The following is a 21,342-nucleotide window of genomic DNA, read 5'->3' as shown; positions in this document are numbered from 1 at the left end:
CTTCCCCCGACGACTGCCCCGGGGCTCCGTTCCCTTCCAGGGGATTTCAGCACTGGGGGGTTTCATGTGGACTGACCAAACAAATGAGAAAGTCCTCCGCAAATGGGAATTCCTTTCCTCCCCCGCCTCACTAGTCAGCCATGTTTGAGAAGGGAGGATCCTTAACTCAAGGAACTCACAGCCGCAGGATGGGCAGACATCTAGACAGAGATTGGGAGACAGGGAACAACTAGGGAGTTTTATTTAGTCCCTAGTACAAATCACAGTGTCAACTCCTCAACCATGGACCCAATAAAATCAGACAAGGATCTAGTCCAGTCTAGGCAGTAGTGTTCCCTGTCAGCTGAGCCCTTGGGCAGCCGCCCAGGAGAGATTCAAATGCCACCCAGCTGATTAGCAGAGTGTCCATAGCCAACAGCACGTGTTTCTACTGGTGGTGCACATCCGCACCTGCCTTGGCACACACAACATTTGTTCTACACGTGGGCAGAAAAACAGTAGAGGGAATATTACTAGACAGCACAGTGAAAATGGATTTTTAAGGCGAAATTTTAAAAAAACAACGGGGCAGGCTGACATAGGAGGGTATTTCCTCCCCCCCCCCCCCAAAAAAAATCCCCATTTGAGATTTTGCTGTTAGGAAAAAATGCTTTCTCTGCAGCAACAGCTGAGGAATTCAGTGTGGAGCAGGCTGGTTTTCCTCGCAGGCCAGGTTCCGGTCTGTGCCAGGCACAAGCCACGCCCCACCTGTGGCAGATCTGACGTTCAGAGAGCACATTGACAGGCGGGATAGGTTGACAGCACGGCCTGACGTGTAAATGCAGCTTGGATCGGTGCACGAGCAATAGACACAGCAGCAGGGATGCAGCCCAACAGGCCTCAGTCTGGGCCGCAGAAGCCCCCTGAAAGTAGCTGCTGCATTGCTGTCCTTGCACATGCTCACACCCACCGTAGCCAGGTAACGCTGGTGCAGGTGCTAGGGAGAAGCCCCCAACCTGCAGTCATGCCCCCAGATCTTGGTGCTGACGGGCTTCCATGGGATCTGCAGCTGAATCAGGCTTTCCGGGCCAGCCCTGGAGACGTGAGAGCCGTTGGGTCCATGTGCACGGCTTTGATTCCGATTGGAGCCCCCCAGGCCCTCTTCTGTCCACACACTCGGGTCAGCAAGCACCAGGACCCAGATCCTAGGACCTGCCAAGGGGTGGGGCAGACCCCCAGGCCCACTTGGCTCAGGCCCTGTTGGTCTGTAGTGTGGCCACAGCTCCAGACTGTGGTCTGTGTAGTCAGCATGGCCCGATCGGCAGAGCTGGGAGCCCCCGACCCTCCCATTGAAAGCCCGGGCCATGTGGACGCTCGAGCGTGGGATGGAAACTCGGAGTCCACAAGCCCCGGCCCCACAGACATTAGTGATCAGCAGAGCCCCCCTCCGAGGCACTGCCCCTGCTCCACAAGCACTCAGGGCTTTTCAGAGAAATCGGTGCGTAAACAACTGAGCAGCAATTGGCACCGTTCCCGCCCTCGCTTGCCAAGCGCCGGCTCTCTCCCGCCCACTCCCCGTCACTGCAGAACCCTGGTTGCCTGCCAGCTTGGAAGAGGAGTGGGCAGGCGTTCCAGGCCGGCTCCGGGTGGAGAACACAAGCCGAGGGAAGCCCCGTCAGCGCGGCGGGGGAGATTTATCGAGACGGAGGTCGGGTAGCGTGAGTGGCTCGGCTCGCAGATCAGACACGAGGAGCTGGCCCGGCACGAGAGGGGTGACTCAGAGACAAAGCGCTCGGCGGGGTTTGTTGGTAAATAGCTGGGGAGGCTGAACCACAGCGCGTAGGGCCAGATGGGAACAATTCCCAGCCCCGGGCGGAGGGATGGAATTTGGTGACTAATTACGCGGCAGCATCAAGCCTGGTTTTGCCAGGTGCCGCTGGAACGTTTTGCTTGGCGACTGTCAAACTGGCGAATGCTGCATTTTATGTCCCGCACCCGCCGATTTCAGCGTGACGGGAAGGGAGAAACGCAACGACTCTGCCTGAGAAAGGCCAAACGACCCCTTCGGAACGGCCGCCCGTCGGGATCGCCAGACAGCTGGATTTCGACAAAACCGCGTTTGTCGGTGGAAAAGTCTTCAGTGAATTCCAGCCTGAGCGATCCAGTCGCTGGTCTAAATACGTGAGACTGACGATTTCAGGGACCACGTGACCCTCCCCCAGCCTGGGGAAGGGCTGAGAGAACTCCTCTGCCCCATGCCCCTGCTCCACCCTCACCCCGCCTCTTCCCCGCCTCCCCCACCCCAGCGATGCAGCCCAGGAGACTTGTGGGTTGGGGGCTGGCACCAGCAGTGGTGGGGCAAACAGAGCAATACAGCCCAGCTCACGTTGCCTCCCTGCTGGGCCCTCCATCGGCTACTGGCAAGCCTCTTGCCTCGAGGGCTGCCAGGTGGTTTCAACAAAAATCCCGGATACGCTTGACATGACATCACATCCACATTACAGCTTAGTTAGGAAACACCGGCCAGGTCTATTTTCTCATCTTGTTTCCCAAACAGAAAGCTCAAATCCCAGACTGTCTGGTTCAAACCTGGATGCCTGGCAACCCTCCTTGTCCCTCCTGCCATGGTGTGTGTGTGGGGGGGGGCGTGCTCCCTCGTGCCTCCCCCGTGCGTCACTCACCTTGAGTGTATGATTCCTGCTGCCCATCCATCTCATTGGGAGACCCCTGTGTTGTGCACTGCAGCAAACACGTCTCTTTCCATTTCCGGCACCGTGCCCGAGGTGAGAGCGCTCTCATTCCCGCCAGCAGTCGTCTCTTTTCTAGGCCGAACAGCCCTCGTCCGGTTAGCCCCTCTGTAGACAGAGGCTGCTCCATTCCGTCCATCAACTCTGTTGCCTTTCTCTGGACCTTTCCCGCTTCCACTCCATCCTTCTGGAGGTGGGAGAGCCAGGGCTGGACCCTCAGGGGTCGGAGACGGTGTGGGTGGATTTACATTCAGTTATCCCCATAGGCCACAGGTGTGCAATGAGCCCGACCCACAGTGACTCCCAGAGCTGCCTTGGGTGGGAACAGGTCGTTTCGATCCCGTGTAGCTGGGATGATGCCAAACGGGGCTGGGGAACCGCCATGCTGTCTTAAACCCAGCTGTACTTTCCTTTGGGAATTATCGCTGGTTATGTGGATAACGCTCTGGACTGGACCCGCCCTCCCCCGGTGCTAGGTGCTGTACAAACAGGGAACAAAGACACAATCTGCCTCCGGCCGCCAGGCAGGGCTGTGCCCAGAGGACACCCCCGTGCAAGCTCCGTGTGGAATGAGTTTTCATTCAGTTCAGGTGCGTTTGGGAATTCTCATAGGCCAGGAAAGGAGGAAACCCAAAGAGCTTGTCACCGTTGTTCGAGCAGCTGCAGTTCACTTTACCACGCCCACCGGAAAAGCTCCGGAGCCACCAAACCGGGGTCCCTCTGAATGCCACAAGCAGGGCTGCTCACGTGGGCGGAGGAGGACGTGGCTCTGAAGGGCCCACCCGGGCCGCTCCCGTCCCCGAGCTGGCACCTCCACCACCCAGACTTCCCAGAGGCAACCTGTGCAGCTAAGTGGCCACGAATGGGCTCAGCTGGGTGTTATGAGTATTATGGGATGGAGCCCAGCTCCCCTCCCTTACTTCCTGTTTCATAGCGGGGCTCCCCCCCCCCGGCTCGTGTGACACAGTTTAACACAGCAACAAGTTCCCAGCCTGCAAGTGCCGGGAGCAGCCTCTTTACAAAAGCGAGGCCCTTTGAGACACGCCGGAGAGGGAGGCTGGTTTTCAGAGGCAGAAGGGCTGCAGGCCCCTGTCCGGTGTCGCAAGGTCCCCAAAATAAACCAGCCCCCAGGGTCCTGAAAAAGAAAAAAACCCATCTCTGGCCGCTTGGCTAGGCCCAGCGCGTGTGCAGGAACACCGGCCTGGCGAGACAGGCCTGGAGGCAGCCGCCACAACCAGGCGCTCTTCTCCCGCCCCAGCGACTGCTCTCCGCTTGCAGGTAGGGCAGGGTTTCCGGTGAATGGCTGAGTCCAGCGTCTGTGGCGGGGGGATCCCCTGAGAACAAAGGCGGTGGGCCCAGACTGTTGGGGGGCTCCTGCAGTGGCTACGGTACCTGTCTCTAGAGCCAGAGGTGGAGGGCTCTAGCCTCACCCCCGCAGGAACAGCCCCCACCCGCTTCCCAAGGGACAGGAAACGTTGGCAAAGGAGCCATGAGCCGGCTGCCTGTTCAGCAAGCTTGGAACCACACGTGCCCGGCGCAGAGCTAGTGCAGGGAGGGCTCAGAGAGGCAGCTGGTTCCCAGGGGCACCCCCGCCCCCGGGAACCAGCTCAGGAGCGGGACCTGCTTTGCTTTCACAGCCTCTGAGCGCCCCGCCCCGTGGGGGCCAGGGGCCAGGCTGTCCACCAGGCGCCCGCCTTGCCACGCTCATTAGCCCCATTCCAGGAGACAGATCCCGAGCGCAGGGTTGTGAGCCAGCTGTCCCAGCTGATTGGGCGCCCCAGCGGCCCAGCTCCACCCCTCACCCCCGGGTCTGACTGCTGGGGGAGGCGGCAGCCGTCTCCAAACCCGGCCTGTCCTAAATCTCTCGGGCACTTTCCTCTCCTTGGCGTTTCCCGGGGTTATCAAGCTGCTCCACACGCTGCCTTCGGTGCAGCCCACAGGAGAGGGCTGGCTCCAGCTGCGGGCTCCAGCTGTGGGCCCTGGGTTCCGGTTGGCGGCAGGGCCCCTAGGAGGGAGGCGTTGCAAGTCCCTGCGTGGCCTTTAGACGCTGGACCTGGGCCCAGCAAGAGATGCTCAGGCCTAGCCCAGGTTTGGCCTTGTGGCTCACAGCCAGCCACCGGCCCCGGGGCGTTCGGCAGCGACGTGGGCCCTGCGGACGCCCCTCTGCTGAGATACAAACTTGCTCCATCCAGGGCCCGGCCCTGCTGTGATCACAGCACAGTAACCCCCCGCCCCCCCCCCCCATCTGCACAAAGCCCCGTGACGGGCATCAGTGCTGCGTTAGATGGGCCAGTGGTGCCCGAGCACCAGGAACATTTCTGGCCCGGGGACGCCTCCCACCAAAGTTTGGGGCTGGGTCTCTCCCTGGCCCCCCCCCACACCCCTACCTAAGAGTCCCCCAATAGTCCCCCAGTCCTGCTTCCCACCCCCAGGTGAATTAAAATGTCCCAGGGCCCCGTCACCTCCACTGGCAACGCAACAGAGCTACAGCGCGTGGAGACCCCCAGCAATCCCGGCTCACCCCTTTGCACCTCCCACTCCCGAGTCTGCACCCCTTTCCCCACTCCCTCCACCCCCAAACTGCCCCCGTACCCTCTCCAGCCCCCAGAGCAGGGAGGGAGGGAGGGAGGGAGTTTGGGTGGGGGAGGGGTGCAGACTCTGGGCACGACCAAAGTTTCTGAAGTTCTTTCATGACAGCAAGTCTACGGCTTCCATTGCCTGGCCCAGCCTCCCCCTGGACTGGAACCCTGCAGGTCGCTGTGCTGTCCGGCCCCACGGCAGAGCGCCACAGAGCAAAGGAGGGCAATGCTGGCTCTGCTGGTCCTGTCGCCCTCAGCATGCGCCCACCCAGTGTTCCCTAGGTAGCTAGGGCTGGAGCCAAGCCTGCCCACAACAGCCGTGGGCTTTGGATCCGCCCGCTGGGGTTGCCAGGTGTCCGGGTTTGAACCAGGCAGTCCGGTAGTGGAGCTTTCTGTTCGGGAAACAAGTTGAGAAAATAGAACTGTCCGGTGTTTTCTACGTAAGCTGTAATGTGGATTGTGGTGTCGTGTCTAATGTGTCCGGGATTTTTGTTGAAACCATCTGGCCACCCTACCCTAGTGCGAACTCGTCCTGCAGGTTCCTAGGCTGGAGAAAAGCGAAGTCGCTGACACCGGGCACAGGGCACCCAGGCGGTTTGGTGGCTCCAGGAGTCTTTACTGCTCTTACGTTTGTTGCTTTCGCCCAGCCCCTGACGCGACCTTATTTTGCCCCAGAAGGGACTTTCGTGCGGGTAGCCGAGCGCTGCCCGGCCGCGGGTGTTTGCACAGCTGTGAAAGGGATGGCTCCCGGCTCCTCCCAACACCGCGGGCAGGAAGCAGAAACCAGAGAGCCTGCTAGTAAAGGCAAAATGCAGGACAATGTAGCACTTTAAAGACTAACAAGAGTTTATTAGATGATGAGCTTTCGCCAGACCCACTTCCTCAGATCAAATAGTGGAAGAAAGTAGTCACAACCATATATACCAAAGGATACAATTTAAAAAAATGAACAAATATGAAAAGGACAAATCACATTGCAGAACAGAAGGGGGATGCGGGGGGGTGGGAAGGGGGAGGAAGGAAGGTAAGTGTCTGTGAATTGCTGATATTAAAGGTAGGGAGAGTGGGATGTTTGTGAGTTAATGGTATTACAGGTGATAATTGGGGAAACTGTCTTGGTAATGGGTGAGAAAGTTCAAAGACTTGTTAAGTCCTCGTTGGTAAGTGTCGAATTTTAACATGAATGACAGTTCAGAGGATTCCCTTTCAAGTGCAGATGTAAAAGGTCTTTGTAGCAGAATGCAGGTGGCTAAGTCATTTAGAGAGTGTCCTTTCTGGTTAAAGTGGCAAGAAACTGTTTTCTCTTTGTGATCTTGTCTGATATCTGTTTTGTGGGCATTAATCCTTTGGCGAAGTGTCTGAGATGTTTGTCCAATGTACATAGCAGACGGACACTTTCGGCACATGATAGCATAGATTATATTTCTGGATGCGCAGGAATATGTGTTCTTGATCTTATAACTCACTTGGTTAGGTCCAATAATGGTATCAGCAGAATGAATATGTGGACAAAGCTGGCAACGGGGTTTGTTGCAAGGGAAGGTACCAGGGTTGGTATTAGTGTGGTATGTCCTGTGGTGGTTGGTAAGAATCATCTTGAGGTTAGGTGGTTGTCTATAGGAGACTATGGGTCTGTCTCCCAGAGCCTCTTTGAGTATGGTATCCTGTTCCAATATAGGCTGTAGTTTATTGATAATGTGTTGGACAGGTTTAAGTTGGGGGTTGTAGGTGATGACAAGTGGTGTTCTATTGTTGGTTTTCTTGGGTCTGTCTTGAAGTAGATGGTTTCTAGGTATTCGTCTGGCTCTTTCAATTTGCTTTTTTGTTTCTCTGGGTGGGTAGTTGAGATTTATAAATGCTTGGTAGAGATCCTGAAGCTTCTGGTCTCTGTCAGTGGGGTTAGAGCAGATGCGGTTGTATCGAAGGGCTTGGCTATAGACGATGGATCGTGTGGTGTGTTCTGGATGGGAGCTGGATGCATGTAGGTAACTGTATGAGTCAGTGGGTTTTCTGTAGAGAGTGGTGTCTAATTTTCCATTGTTGATTTGTACGGTGGTGTCCAGGAAGTGGATCTCTCGTGTAGAATGGTCCAGGCTGAGGTTGATGGTGGGGTGTAGGTTGTTGAAATCTCTGTGGAATATCTCCAGTGTTTCTTGGCCATGTGTCCAGATCATGAAGATGTCATCGATGTACCGTAGGTAGAGGAGAGGTGAAAGGGGACGGGAGTTGAGGAAACGTTGTTCTAGGTCAGCCATAAAGATGTTAGCATACTGTGGGGCCATGCGTGTACCCATGGCTGTGCCGCTGATCTGGAGGTATAAGTTGTTCTCAAACCGGAAATAATTGTGGGTGAGAACAAAGTTACATAGGTCTGCTATCAGGTTGGCAGTAGTGTCCTCTGGGATAGTGTTTCTAATTGCTTGTAATCCGTCTTCATGTGGGATGTTGGTATATAGAGCTTCTACATCCATGGTGGCAAGGATGGTATTATTGGGGAGGTTATCGATGTTTTGTAGTTTCCTTAGGAAGTCAGTAGTGTCTCGGAGATAGCTGGGGGTATTGGTTACGAAGGGTTTGAGAAGAGTGTCTACATAGCTGGATAGACCAGTAGTGAGCGTGCCAATACCAGAGATGATGGGACGTCCGGGGTGCCCAGGTTTATGGATCTTGGGAAGTAGATAGAACAATCCTGGTCGGGGGTCAGAAGGTGATTCTGTGAGGATTTGTTCCCGAGTAGCTGTGGGGAGGCTTTTAAGGAGACAGTGTAGTTTCTTTTGGTAGTCCAAGGTGGGATCAGAGGGGAGAGGTTTGTAAAATGTGGTGTTCGAGAGTTGTCTGGTTGCCTCCTGGTTATAGTCGGCCTTATTCATAATGACCACAGCACCCCCTTTGTCAGCTGGTTTGATTACAATGTCCAGGTTGTTTTTGAGACTCTGGATGGCATGGTGTTCAGCGCGGCTAAGATTGTGTGTCGCTTGTTGTCGTTTGCGAATAATGTCAGTCTGTGCGTTGTTGCGGAAGCTGTGTATATAGAAATCCAGATTGTAATTCCGACCGTCAGGGGGAGTCCATATAGAATTATTTTTCCTTTGGTGTTGGTAGGGGGGATCTGGTAGGTCAGATTGATGTTCAGTGGTGGTTTGGAAATATTCTCGGAGACGGAGGCGGCGAAAAAAAGCCTCAAGGTCACCACAAAATTGTATCCAGTTTGTGGGGGACGTGGGGCAGAAAGAGAGACCCCGGGATAAGACAGACTCTTCTGCTGGATTGAGTTTGTAGCTGGAGAGGTTAACAATATTATCCGGTGGGTTGAGGCAGTTGCTGTTGTAGCCAGTGGTATTAAAGGGGGAGCCTGATGCCAGGAGCAGGCTTCGGTCGATCCCCCGGCCCCGCACAGGCCAAGGAAACGGACTGGCACGTCCTGGGCGGTTCTGCTGCGCCCTGTCACGGGGCCACGGTGCAGAGCTCGGGAAAGAGAAAAACAAACAGGCGGCTTCCTTCCAAGCGGCAAGAGGAAGCCGATCTCTAGGCAGGGAGCAACGCTCCGTGTGCTGGCTGTGACCGTTAGGGCGGGTTGCTGCACGAGTCTGGGGGTTAAGTTCACATGTTTTGGGGGGGCCATTGGTTTCTGTCTGACTGAGCTGGGATTGAGTGAACCTCCCAAGGGGGGGGCTGAACCCCGAGACGCCCTATTGAATGTGTCAGCCCAGAATGGACTTTGGGGACACAGTCTCAAGTGTCTGGCTGGAGGTGCTCTAAGGCAGGCGTGGGCAATCATTTTTGAAGGGGGGGCACTTCACAAATTTCTGAGGGGGTTGCGGGCTGCCCTGGAAGGGGTGGGGCCTCGGGTGGAAGGGGCGGGGCCAGGAGATTTCACGTGCTCCCCCATTCCCAGGCCGGTCAGGGCCTGGGGGCTGGGGAGCAGCAGGCTGGATCCCATGGGCTTGGCGGGCTGGATCCGGCCCGCGGACGCTGTCTTGCCCGCCCTGCTCTCAGGGAAGAGGTGGACGCAGATTCCCTTCTTGGGCAATGCAAAACCCCAGCCCTTTGGCGCGCGGGCCCTTGTCTGCTGAGGGCTCCTGCAATCTGGCGCTCAAAGGCAGCTGGGCAGGGAAAAGCCTGAACGTTCCTCCTGGGTGCCTGGTTCTGAGCTAAGGCTCTTGTGAGCTTGTGACCCCAGACAAGCCCCGTGGTGGGGTTGGACAAGCAGCAGGAGTGCTGGGATTGGGGGGGTGTTGGACTCCGGTGCGTGTACTAGCCTAGGAGCAGGATCTTTGCTTTAACATGTTTCTGCAGCGATGGTTTCCCTTCAGACAGGGCTGTGTGGTAACTGACAAGGGCTGCCCCACAGCTACCCATCACCTTGGGAGAGAAAGCAAGTGTGGAGGCTTCCTACAACCAGGCCCTGCTTGGCAGGCAATGGGGTAGGCTGGAAAAACTTTCACCAGGAAGGGGAGATGTGGCTCTGCTCCCATTAGAGGTGACAGGGGAGGGTGCCCTTGGGGGCAGAGAGCAGGTGCAGTTCTCTTGGACAAAAGAACGGCCAGACTGGGTCAGACCAACAGTCCATCCAGCCCAGTGTCCTGTCTGCTGACAGTGACCAGATGCCCCAGAGGGAGGGAACATGACAGGTAACCCTCATGTGATCCCTCCCCTTTCACTCATTTCCAGACAAACAGAGGCCGGGGGCACCATTCCTACCCATCCTGGCTAACAGCCATTGCTGGACCTAACCTCCATTAATTTATCCAGCTCTTTTTTGAACCCTGTTAAAGTCCTAGTCTTCACCACATCCTCTGGCAGGGAGTTCCACAGGTTGACTGTTCACTGAGTGAAGAAAAACTTCCTTTTGTTTGTTTTACACCTGCTGCCTATTGATTTTATTTGGTGACCCCTGGTTCTTATATTGTGGGAATAAGTAAATAACTTTTCCTTATTCACTTTTTCCCCACCAGTCATGATTTTATAGACCTCTCTCATATCCCCCCTTAGTCTCCTCTTTTCTAAGATGAAAAGTCCAAGTCTTTTTAATCTCTCTTCCTATGGGGCCCATTCCAAACCCTTCATCATTTTTGTTGCCCTTTTCTGAACCTTTTCCAATGTCAATACACCTTTTTTGAGATGAGGTGACCACCTCTGCATGCAGTATTCCAGATGTGGGCATGCCATGGTTTTATATAGAGGCATTAAGATATTCTCCGTCTTATTCTCAAGCCCTTTTTTAATGATTCCTAACATTCTATTTGCTTTTTTGACTGCCGCTGCTGCACACGGAGTGGATGTTTTCAGCAAACTCTCCACAATGACTGCAAGATCTCTCTTGAGTAGCTGTAGCCAAATTAGTTCGTATCATATTGTATGTATAGTTGGGATTATTTTTTCCAATGTGCATTACTTTACATTTATCAACATTACATTTCATTTGCCATTTTGTTGCCCAGTCACTTAGTTTGGTGAGATCCTTTTGAAGCTCTTCACAGTCTGCTTTGGCCTTAACTAGCTTGAGAGGTTTTGCATCATCTGCAAATTTTGCCACCTCACAGTTTACCCCTTTCTCCAGATCATTTACACATAGGTTGACTAGGATGGGTCCCAGGACAGACCCTTGGGAGACCTCACTGGTTACCTCTCTCCACACTGAAAACTGACCACTTATTCCTACCCTTTGTCTCCTGTCTTTTAACCAGTTCTCAATCCACAAAAGGACCTTCCCTCTTATCCCATGACAACTTACTTTGCTTAAGAGCCTTTGGTGAGGGATCTTGTCAAAGGCTTTCTGGAAATCTGAGTACACTATATCCACTGTACCATGGCAGTGCCTTGGAGGCAGAGAGGGGACACCCAATAGCCCCCCACAGGAGGGCCTAGCTCCCTGTGAGCGTTGGGAGGGAAACTCTTGCAGATCCTGCTCCACTCCCATGCAGACAAGGAGCTTTCCCAGCCTCACAACAACTCTCAACCCAAACCACCAGAAGAGCCCTCGGCCCCGCACCGAGTGCAGACCTGCCATTCCGGGCCCTTCCCCCTCCAAACACAGACCTTGTGGCCTTCAGCCTGGGTCAGCCCCCCCTCTCCGCCAGCAGGGGGGTTGATCTCTTGGGGTGGAAGGGTGGTGTCGTGGGGCGGGCTGGTTGTCCTGGGGAATTAGTCCATCCTCAGGGCGCCTCCTGCATGCTGGTGTCTCACCCAGCAAGAGCGTGGAACATGGCCCTGGACCCACCTTGCTCCCAGACCACAGCATCTTCTTCGGGACGCTGCCTTCCAGCAGTGCCCCCTCCAGTGCCTCTCACCCCCCTTGCAGGGATTATCATCTCCCACCGTGGCCAACTGCAGCCTTAATCTAGCCCCTCTCTTCAGGGGCAAGCCACAGTCCCCGCAGGTCACAAAACAATGGCGGTTAGACATGATGCGGGGGGAAGAAGAGCAACCCAAGGATCCTCTGGCAGCAGCCCTGTCCTGCTGCACTCCCCCTAGCTCCCTGCTCTATTGCCCCTGTGGCCTTCTGCAGCCTCCTGGCCACTGAAGCAAGGCCGCAGCCTGGCAGGTATCAGGCAGGAGTCACCCTCCCCACTACTGTTTTCCAGAAGACACTTCTCCAGGAACCAGGCCCTGCACCTCCCCCAGTCAGGGTCTAAGTGACTCTCTCTGCTGGGCATTGCTCCCTATATACAGGGCTGCCCCAGCACCCTACACCGATTGGCTACTGAAAAACCTCTCCCTAATTGGCCAGGGCTATGCCCAGGCTCCCTCCTGCCTGCTTTCACCCTTTCCCAGCAGTGTGGGGCAGTCGCCCTACCACAGGTGGCTCAACCAGCCTTGGCTCTCCAGAGTCCTTCAAGCCAGGGTAACTCGCAACTGGGAGGGGCGCAATTCAGTCTCATTAGGCCTTGCAGGCTTCCGGGAGGCGGAAGAGAGCCGGGGCCCAGTTGTGATGGTGATACTGCAGAGTCTGTGTGAAGGCCGCTGGCCGTAGCCTCTCTCCCAAGCTGGCTGCTCCCAGGCTTGACTACAGCCCACCCGGCCTTGGTCCTGTTATAATTACTGCACATAAGCAGCAATGCAGCACTGCCAGGCCAGGGGTATTACTGTAGCTTAAACAACAAAGGAAGGATACGACACCCAGCCCAATGGGGCCGTGACAGGCACGATTCAGCCCACAGAGGTGGCCTGGCTGCCCTGGGGATGTCAGCCAGCGGGTCAAAACCCTAGTGCAGGCAGGCAAAGCTGTTGATTTGCTCCAGTGGCTGGCACCCCGAGCGTGCGGTTTGCTTTTTAAGCAGGCCCCTTGCATCGATTACAGCCCAACCTCAATGCGGCAGGACTGCTTGCTGAACAGAGAGGTCTGCTTGCCTGATTCTAAGGCAGTTGCTACCCCCTCCATCTGCTAGTGTTACAGGCTCTGTTCACTAAGGCCTGGCCCATCCAGCTGTGAGGTTGCATGTTTCATCTGCAGCTCCCATGGTGCCCTACAAAGGAGCATTAGCCCCATTTTACATGTGGGGAAACCGAGGCACAAGGCACGGCTTGCCAAATGTGACACAGGACATCGGTAGCCAAGCTGGGACATCGGTAGCGAAGCTGCCTGTACATCAAAGGTCCAAATTGGGGCTGCTGGACCCCACTGTGCTACACGTCATGGCTACCAGCGCAGTGGGCATATTGCAGCCACACCCATTGCTGGGGTTTCAATCCTCCCCCTCTCTGATTGCCTTCACGCGCTGTATGCGCCGCGCGAGTGACACATGCTCTAATCTCGTCAATGGGAGGACGGATGCGCTCACAGCTCTTGACAGCAGGCAGCCCGGAGCAGTCACGGGCCTTCAGCCCTTTGATGCGTCTGTCCATGCAAGTGCGACATTAAAGTGACAGAGGCCGGGCAACCAGCCACCGCAGAACCAAATGGCCCAGCAGCCTGTTACCAGAAGCCAGCTCCTGACAGCGGCAGTGCAGTTGCAGCGCCAGTCTGGAATGGACACCAGTAAATGGAACCTTAAAGCAAGCGCTTAGCTCCCTGGGCTCTCCTGCAATCAGCCTCTTACAGGCAGAAAAGGACCTGGGGGTTACAGTGGATGAGAAGCTAGATATGAGTCAACAGTGCGCCCTTGTAGCCAAGAAGGCTAATGGCATATTAGGGTGCATTAAGAGGAGCATTGCCAGCAGATCCAGAGATGTCATTATTCCCCTTTATTCGGCTTTGGTGAGGCCACATCTGGAGTACTGTGTCCAGTTCTGGGCCCCCCACTACAAAAAGGATGCGGACGCATTGGAGAGGGTCCAGCGGAGGGCAACCAAAATGATTAGGGGTCTGGAGCATATGACCTACGAGGAGAGGCTGAGGGACTTGGGTCTGTTTAGTCTGCAGAAGAGAAGAGTGAGGGGGGACTTGATAGCAGCCTTCAACTTCCTGAAGGGAGGTTCCAAAGAGGATGGAGAGAGGCTGTTCTCAGTGGTTACGGATGCAGAACAAGGAGCAATGGTCTCAAGTTGTGGTGGGAGAGGTCCAGATTGGATATTAGGAAAAACTATTTTACTAGGAGGGTAGTGAAGCATTGGAATGGGTTACCTAGGGAAGTAGTGGAGTCTCCATCCCTAGAGGTGTTTAAGTCTCGGCTTGACAAAGCCCTGGCCGGGTTGATTTAGATGGGATTGGTCCTGTCTAGAGCGGAGGGCTGGACTTGACGACCTTCTGAGGTCTCTTCCAGTTCTGATTCTATGATAAGGGGATGGTTGGATGAAATAACATGATCTTGGTAACTAATTGACCATTCATTTCCAGTTGGAAATAGGTCAATGGAGGGATGATAGGAGTTGCTATAGGGAACTTTCTGGGTGTCTGGCTGGTGAGTCTTGCCCACATGCTCAGGGTTTAGCTGATCGCCATATTTGGGGTCAGGAAGGAATTTTCCTCCAGGGTAGATTGGCAGAGGCCCTGAAGGTTTTTCGCCTTCCTCTGTAGCATTGGGCACAGATCACAGCTGAAGGACTCTCTGCATGTTGGGGCCTTCAAAGTATTGGAAGGCTTCAATATCTGAGACATAGGTGAGAGGATTATTCTAAGAGGGGTGGGTGAGATTCTGTGGCCTGCACTGTGCAGGGGGTCAGACTAGATGATCATAATGGTCCCTTCTGACCTTAAAGTCTATGAGTCTATGAGTCTATGAGTAAGCCCAGATCCTCAAAAGGGATTCAGGGGCCTGACGCCTATTGGTTTCAACCGAGTTAGGTTCCTAAATTCCCCAGGATCTGGCCCAGAGGCCCTACTCCTACACCTACACCCACCCACCTGCTGCTGCTTGGGAAACGGGACCCCAAACGGCAAGAGCCAATCCTGCTTGAGCAGGGCTCTGACATCACTGAGCGAAGGCCTCTCTTCCCGCTCCATCTCCCGGAAGTCTACGGCCTTTGATGAGTAAGTGAAAATATAATCAAAAGCCACCAACTTGTTTTCATAGAGCTAAGCAAACATCATAAATGGGAGCAAAGTTCAAAGGTCGCCAATAAGCTTCCAGGCTGTGAGCTATAGTCAGTAACAGGGGGAATTCCAGCCACTCCGCTATTTGCCCTCTGAAAACAGCTCAAGGTTGCAGGGAGAAGAAAGGTTACAGAGTTGGGAACTTTAGGTACCAAACCGCTTCGGGCAGATTCCACACCAATGTGTCAGCAAATAGAAACGCTCCTGGGTTTGAGGCTGGTCACCACCCTGAACCTGAGTTTTCATTTCATTTTCCACCCATGTAACTCCACTGACCTCAGCAAAATTCCTCCCACTCCGCACCAATGGAAGCACCTCTGTGGCACAGCAGGGTCTTTCCATTTACACCATTGGGAAAGGAATCGGCTAAAGCCAGACATCAGATCAAACATTGCCCCAAAACCCACTGGCCGGATTTAAAACATTGCAACCCAAATGCTACTCTTTGTGCCGGACAGTGAAATAAGCAAGCTATCCCTATCATTGGACATCAAGAGGGGCAGCGGGGGAGAAAAGTAGATTTGGGTTTTACTTGAGATTCTGTTGATCACAGAAAATAAAATTTGTATTGAAGAGTTAACCAGTGTTTCCTTAGGAGTAAAATCTGAACTACTATGATCTGCCTTTGTAACAGAGGAGAGCTCTCCTACTCATACTGCCAGTGCTCTAGTCATTCTAAAATTAGTTCAGGTTGAACCTCTCTAATCCGGCATTCTCTGGCTTCACAACATCCCTGGTCTGGCATGATTTAATTAGCCAGATGTTCACTTAACATGGATGTGGCCAAGTTTTCCATGATCCCCTCAAGTTTGTTTACAACCCCCAGTCCTGGCTCTCAGTTTTCTGTGCTGTTATTTACTTCTAATTTACCCCTGAATTACTTCTAAGAGCAAAAGTTGGTAATGTTGCTAGAGAATATTGACCCCCTGTGGGCCAGCAAATTCTCTGGTTTGGCACTGGTCAGGTCCCAACTGTGCCAAACTAGAGAGGTTCAACCTGTAGCTTGCAGTGTAACTTGGACAAACCCCTGAAAAGCATTATTGAAATGCTTGGTAATTTGTGTCATTAAAGGCCTAGAACTGGGACTCAGACATATAGTGGAACCTCAAAGTTGCCGACTCCTCAGGACTGGAAGTTGCTCATAATTTTTAAATATTTGCAAATCTGAACAGCAGTGTGATGGGGATTCTTTCAAAACTTTACAATTGAACACTGACTTGACAGCTTTGACATTTGACTGTGCAGAAGAAAAATGCTGCTTTTAAACTAAAACTAAACAAGTACAGAAAGTTTCCTTAGCCTGTCCATTTTTAACCTTCCCCCTCCCCCGCATTTTTTAAAGTTGTTTCTATTTCACACCGGGCTGTAACTACATTCACTTTTGCTCTGTTGCTGCCTGTTCTAGATGAGGTGCATGGCTGATCAGTCAGTTCATAACTCTGGGGTCCATATTACAGGTTCCATTCCCACTGTTAGCACAGGCTCCCTGCGATGCCAGGCAGTTACAAGAGATTGTGTGATTCTCCAGTACCGGGCTGGTGGAGGCCACGTGAATACACAGATCACACAAGACAACCCTGCCAAAACAAAAGGACCTTCAATAGCTTTGGTGATTTGGTCTGGGAGGGTGTTATTGTTTACTTCCTACAGGAACTAGATCAGCAATGGAGAGCCATGATTAGTGAGTGGCCCTCCGTCTCAGTGGGCCCTATGATTACCGGTGTGGGAAATCTGCAGTCCATGGTCCACTGGGGTTCCATCTGTGACCCATGCACCCCCTCCTTCCTCCACATCTCTTGCACATTGGAACCCTGCACTCCCTACTCCTCCCCCGCCCTCCCAGTACTTCTGGAGCACCATGTGTTTGCTCATATATGCTCTGTCCCCGCTCCTCCTCCCCCCTCTCCGAGCTTGAACAGCTGCAAAGGAGTTGCGCACTTCAATACCATGTACAGATGTGGTCACCTCATCTCAGACAAGATGTATTGGCACTGAAAAAGGTTCAGAAAAGGGCAACAAAAATGATGAAGGGTTTGGAACGGGTCCTATATAAAGAGAGATTAAAAAGACTGGGACTTTTCAGCTTAGGAAAGAGGAGACTAAAGGGAGAGATGATAGAGGTCTATAAAATCATGACAGTCATGGAAAAAGTGAATAAGGAAAAGTTATTTACTTGTTCCCACAATATAAAAACTAGGGGTCATCAAATGAAATGAATAGGTAGCAGGTTTAAAACAAACAAGAGGAAGTTTTTTTTTCCCCACTCAGGGCACAGTCAACCTGTGGAACTCCTTGCCAGAGGATGTGGTGAAGACTGGGACTTTAACAGAGTTCAAAAGAGAACGAGATAGATTCATGGAGGTTAGGTCCATCAATGGCTATTAGCCAAGATGGGTAGGAATGGTGTCCCTAGCCTCTGTTTGTCTGGAAATGGGTGGCAGTGGAGGGATCACGTGAGGATTCCCTGTTGTGTTCCTTCCCTTTGGGGCATCTGGCCACTGTCAGCAGACAGGATACTGGGCTAGATGGACTGTTGGTCTGACCCAGTCTGGCCATTCTTAGGAACAGGGACAGAGTGAGAATCAGTGGATTCACAGCGCTCCAAAAGTGCAGGGAGGGAGTAGAAAGTGCAGGACTCCAGTGTCCCAGTGTGTGAGGAGCGTGGGGAGCGGGCAGATAGGAGGTGTGCAGGCCATTGGTGAAACCCCAGTTGGCCACATGAAATCTGGGGGTTGCTTACCCCTGAACTCCATACTTGAAGGGATCCTGTAGCATCAGTAAAGCCTTGCATTTCACGCTCTTATTTCACATTTCCTCTGTACTTTGCAAAAAAAATCCATTTTTTTTAATACCAAAACTGACACAGTAGGAGGGACGGGTGCTGTAAAATCCAGGCATACATGCGGAGACCAGCATAGAGCCAGCTGTCAAACTGTATACATCTTTGAAACTGACAGCAGCAGCTGGCGACTCAAGGACTTCCCCATCCTAAAGAGCTGCTCAAGAGTTGCCGTAGGGTGCGTTTCCTGCCAGATCTACCAGGAACATTTCTGAGCTATGCGCTCTCTGACAATCATAACCCTGGTTTGAATAAAGTCCAAGAGGAGTGTAGCCAAACACTTGTACAGAGACCCAGTGGAAACGGGCTTGACTCTGAATTCACAGGTCTCCCCTTCTACAGTTAACTCTGAATAAGCTGATCCAGGTGAACACAAAAACCCTCTAAAAATGCATGTGAGCTTTGAATGCATGATTTCGTACTGTCTGTCTGCCATTAGCACATTATGTCATGCCTGTGAAAGACCATCCCTGCCCCATGTTCATTGAGTATAAACAAGTAGATAGAGATGCATAAAATCATTGTTTTAAAGTAATTTGTATCACCCCTCTGCAGGCAAATCTTCTACCAAGCTCAAGTTAGTTGGCCAATTTCTCAAGACACACTTCAGCTATTACAGGAAAGCAGCATCACAGATTAGATCACGCACAATGTTTAAATTGTTGTCTAGATTCTGCTCTCTCTGTGGCCAGGATGTTGTCATAGTCCCTGGGTTGAAGCATCCTGCAGTTAGGGCATGTCTACACAGCAGGGCTAAACTCAAAAGAAGTGACGCAACTTGAGCTACACTAATTGCGTAGCGTAAGTCGAAATAGCTCATTTCAACTTTTGGCACTCTCTACACAGCCGTTATTTTAAGATAGAGCACTCTTCTCCCCCCCCTCCTCTCCTTCCCTTCCAATGAGGGTTACAGGAGTTGGAATAAGCAATTCCCCAGCTAGACATTTCAACAATGTCAAAAAAAACTGCTTGTGTGTAGACTTGGACTATATTATTTCAAAATAACATCCGTAATTACAAAATAACGCTGCTGTGTAGACATAGCCTTAGCGTGTTACACTACTAGAAAGAGCTTTCCCTGCCTAGTGCAATAGCCATTCAAAGCCATTCTTGGTCTGGAGGTAGTAACGTTCCTGAGCACGAAAGTGACAGATGCTTCCCCCCCCTCCATCCCCGATTCATATTTCTTCGGGGCATAGTCTGAATCTGCAAGCAAAATTAACGGGCTAGAAAGTCAGGTGTGGCTTGGGAGAGGGGAGGAAATCACTATTTCCTCTGAACCATACGTCTATTAGTGTGACATGTGACACCCAAGACAACAGGAGAAAGGAAAAATTATTTTCAGCTCACGTTAGTCCCAGTGCTGACAAACGCACAATGAGTTCTCCTTGGTTGTGCAGATGAGAAAGGAGGAAGTGATCGTAAAACTGCAAGAACTGCATGGAGACTTGAGGAAAGGCACACGACCTGAAGCTATTTTAAAAGTGTCCATGTTATGATTAGGATCCACAATGAATCTTTCCATGAGGAAGGATCTGCATTTCTTTGCTATTGACTGGAAACTCCTTGGTCAACAACTGGGTCTTATCACAACTTGTGTAACTCGCAATGCGGGTGCCAAGCATAGACTCATAGACTTTAAGGTCAGAAGGGACCATTATGATCATCTAGTCTGACCCCCTGCACAGTGCAGGCCACAGAATCTCACCCACCCCTCCTAGAATAATCCTCTCACCTATATCTCAGATATTGAAGCCTTCAAATACTTTGAAGACCCCAAGATGCAGAGAATCCTCTAGCTGTGATCTGTGCCCAATGCTACAGAGGAAGGCGAAAAACCTCCAGGGCCTCTGCCAATCTACCCTGGAGGAAAATTCCTTCCCGACCCCAAATATGGCGATCAGCTAAACCCTGAGCACGTGGCCAAGACTCACCAGCCAGACACCCAGAAAGTTCTCTATAGTAACTCCTATCATCCCTCCATTGACCTATTTCCCACTGATAATGAATGGTCAATTAATTACCAAGATCATATTAGCTCATCAAACCATCCCCTTCATAAACCCGTCTAGTTTAATCTTGAAACCAGATAGATCTTTTGCCTCCACTACTTCCCTTGGAAGGCTGTTCCAGAACTTCACTCCTCTAATGGTTAGAAACCTTCGTCTAATCTCAAGTCTAAACTTCCTACTAGCCAGCTTATATCCATTTGTTCTTGTGTCCACATTGGTATTAAACTTAAATAATTCCTCTCCCTCCCTGGTATTTATCCCTCTAATATATTTAAAGAGTGCAATCATGTCCCCCCTCAGCCTTCTTTTGGTTAAGGTAAACAAGCCAAGCTCCTTGAGTCTCCTTTCATAAGACAGGTTTTCCATTCCTCGGATCATCCTAGTGGCCCTTCTTTGTACCTGTTCCAGTTTGAATTCATCCTTCTTAAACATGGGAGACCAGAACTGCACACAGTATTCCAAATGGGGTCTCACCAATGCCTTGTATAATGGCACTAACACCTCCTTATCTCTACTGGAAATACCTTGCCTAATACATCCCAAGACCGTATTAGCCTTTTTCACGGCCATGTCACAATAGCGGAAGGGTGTCTGCTCTTGTGTAAAGTGCTACATAGTTCTGTTTTGTGTTTCAGCTACACCAGACTAACACGGCTACATTTCTATCACTGCTCTTGTATAGTGGGAGGATCTTTTCTTGAACTAGCTTCTCTTAGTGCAAGAAATAAAGCTTTTGAGCTCAAGTGGGCTTTGTACAGACCCAGCCCACCAATGCTGAACACTACCTAGCTGGGACTTTGCAGTCACACTCCTGCATTGTACAATTATCCCACATGTACAGCTGTGACGCCCGCACAGAGATGGGCCCACCATGCCCCTTTGTACTCCATAGCTGAACAACAGATGCCTACAGCCCTAGCATGCATAGACCTGAAGAGAAGGGGAGAACATTCTAACCTTCGGCGGTTGTTTGTGGCCCTCTCAAGCACTTTGCTCACTTCATTATGAGGAATCTCAGCTGGGGATGCTCTTTATTCAAAATTGATGTTTAGCACAAAAAACCAGAAGCAGCTATCGGGGACAAACTATTGCTGAAAGGGAAGCCAAAGGAGTTAGCCCAGGCAACATTTAAGGCTGTTCTTCCCCCTACTAGGGATGTTAGTGTATAGTCATGTAAATGATAAGTCCAAGCTTATCGGTTAATCCAAATGACTCCATGCACAGCCCCCTCCCTTGCTGCCTCTGGGGCCTGAGCTCGCCATGGACAGAGGCTGCTCCGTGGGATCCTGGCGCAACCTCTGTCCGTAGGGAGCTTGGGCCCACTGTAGACAGAGGCTGCGGCCACCCTGTGCTGCTGCCTCTATACAGAGGCAGCAGGGTGGTGTGGGGCTGGGAGTGCCCTGGCTGCCAGCCCCTGCCCCCAGGGACCACTGAATAATCGTGTAACCACTAAGATTGTGAGGTTACACGATTATTACATGAAATGAGATTAACATCCCTGCCTCCTACCATCATTAAAATGGAAAGGGAAGGGGAAAACTAAGCTTTTTCCAACCACTCTTTTCTTACCTCCAGAGTGAACAAAGTGATTCTAGGTTACAATTTGGGTGCCGAAGAGGCCATGAGTTTCATCACTAGACTTCAATAAATGCTAGTAACCTTTTGACTGCTAAGGTACCCAACAAATCAGCAAAATTGTTCATGCCACAAGCCA

This window comes from Pelodiscus sinensis, chromosome 28 (assembly GCF_052426305.1).
Source record: "Pelodiscus sinensis isolate ZL-2025 chromosome 28, ASM5242630v1, whole genome shotgun sequence".
Taxonomy (NCBI): Eukaryota; Metazoa; Chordata; order Testudines; family Trionychidae; genus Pelodiscus; species Pelodiscus sinensis.
The sequence above is the reverse complement of the archived record's forward strand: the minus strand, read 5'-3'. Positions refer to the sequence as shown.